The sequence below is a fragment of the Crocodylus porosus genome, unplaced genomic scaffold, assembly GCF_001723895.1.
Source record: "Crocodylus porosus isolate Cpor-Errol unplaced genomic scaffold, CroPor_comp1, whole genome shotgun sequence".
In the NCBI taxonomy this organism is placed as follows: Eukaryota; Metazoa; Chordata; order Crocodylia; family Crocodylidae; genus Crocodylus; species Crocodylus porosus.
The window spans coordinates 143,362,504-143,364,598 of NW_017728906.1; the positions used below are offsets into that span (position 1 = coordinate 143,362,504).

The 2,095-nt window shown below is 42.9% G+C and overlaps 1 pseudogene; it reads left to right on the forward strand.

Annotated features, from left to right (window-relative positions):
* Positions 1 to 991, forward strand: part of LOC109305510 — a 3,593-nt pseudogene extending 2,602 nt beyond the window's left edge.
* Positions 992 to 2,095: the final 1,104 nt, after the last annotated feature.

A 2,095-nucleotide genomic window follows, 5' to 3' on the forward strand; every position in this document is an offset into this window, starting at 1 on the left:
TCCATGGGGCTGGATGGGATGCACCCAAAGGTGTTGAGAAAGTTGGCTGATGTGATTGCAGAGCCACTGGCTGGTGACTCTAAAACTCATGGTGATCAGGAGATGTCCCAGATGATTGGAAAAGGGCTAACATAATGCCATATTTAAGAAAGGGAAAAAGGAGGATCCAGGGAATTACAGACCATTTAGCCTTACCTCAGTCCCTGTAAAAATCATGGAGCAGATCCTCAAGGAATCAATTTTGAAGCACTTGGAGGAGAAGAAGTTATTTAGGACCACTCAGCATGGATTCACCAAGGGGAAGTCATTCCTAACCAACCTGATTGCCTTCTATAATGAGATAACTGGCTTTGTGGATGTGGGGAGACTGGTGGATGTTATACACATTGATTTTAGCAAGGCTTTTGATATGGTCTCTCATAACATTCTCACAGGCCAGCTAAGGAAGTATGGGCTGGATGAATGGACTGTAAGATGGATAGAAAACTGTCTAGAACATTGGGCTCAAAGAGCAGTAATCAATAAACTAGGCTTGATGCCTAGTTGGCAGCCAGTATTAAGTGGAGTGCCCCAGGGGTGGGTCCTGGGACCAGTTTTGTTCAATGTCTTAATCAATGACCTGAAAGATGGTATAGCCTGCATCCTCAGCAAGTTTGCAGATGACACCAAGCTGGTGGGGAGTTGTAGAGGGTAGGGCTAGGCTTCAGGGTGACCTAGATAAAGTGGAGGATTGGGCCACAAGGAATATCATGAGATGCAACAAGGACAAGTGCAACGTTCTGCACATAGGACAGAAAAATCTCATGCACAGTACAGGCTGGGGGCTGACTGGCTATGCAGCAGCTCTGCAGAAAAGGACCTTGGGGTTACAGTGGACAGTAAGCTGAATATGAGCCAACAGTGTGCCCTTGTTTCCAAGAAGGCTAACGGTATACTGGACTGCGTTGGTAGGTGTGTTGCCAGCAGGTCAAGGAAAGTGATTATTTCCCTCTATTCAGCACTGGGGAGGCCACATCTGGGGTGTTTTGGCCCCCCCACTACAGAAAGGATGTGGACCAATTGGAGCAAGTCCAGAAGAGGGCAACAAAAATGGTGAGGGGGCATGACTTTTGAGAAGAGTCTGAAGGAACTGGAATATTTAGTCTAGAGAAGAGAAGACCAAGAGGGGATTTAATGGCAGCCTTCAACTAGCTGAAGGGAGGTTCAAAAGAGGATGGAGCTGAACTGTTCTCAGTGGTGACAGACAACAGAACAAGGAGCAACAGTCTCAAGTTCCAGCAAAAGAAGTTTAGGTTGGATATTAGGAAGAATTTTCTTACTAGGAGGGTAGTAAAACACTGGAATGGGTTAACCAGAGAGGTGGTGGAATCTACATCTGTGGAGGTTTTCAAGACCTTGCTAGACAAAGTTTTGGCTGGGATGGTCCTGCTTTGATCTGGGATTGGATTAGATGACCTCCTGCGGTCCCTTCAAACCCTAATTTTCTATGATCCTATGATTCAGTGCTCTAAGGCTAAAAGGTAAGGAGACAGTTACAAATATAATTTAATATGGGAGGAAACTGGGAGAGGCCTGAAATATGGCATTGTACAACTCACTCAGAAAAGCAGTATCTGACAAAGTATAATGTAATGCTGTGACTCCCCTAGAGTGGGAGTCAAGAACCTCCCAGGAAGGAACTTGTTACCCAAGTGTGGAAGAGTTAAGCATTCCTTTCTATCTGAGGGCTTGGTTGAATCTGCACATTTTAGGAAAGGGATAAAGGGTATACAAATAAGGATCATTTGGGTTTCCAAATGGTAGGGGTAAATTGGAGTGAATAAATAATGAAGGGGGAATTTTAGGAAATAAAGTTAATTTTAGAGTGAAACTGTATAAAAGGCACAGAGGGATCAAATATAACTTAGTACTGCAGATATATTAAGTAGACTAAACATACTGTATATATCTTCTATTTCTGATTTCTTTCATTAGAAAGGAGTGAAGGCAGCTTCAGCAAATATATATATATATATATATATATATAAGCCAGAGCTTCTAGCTTGATTCTTTGACTATTAATGAATATTGCTGAAGTTATATTTCTGTAGATAAA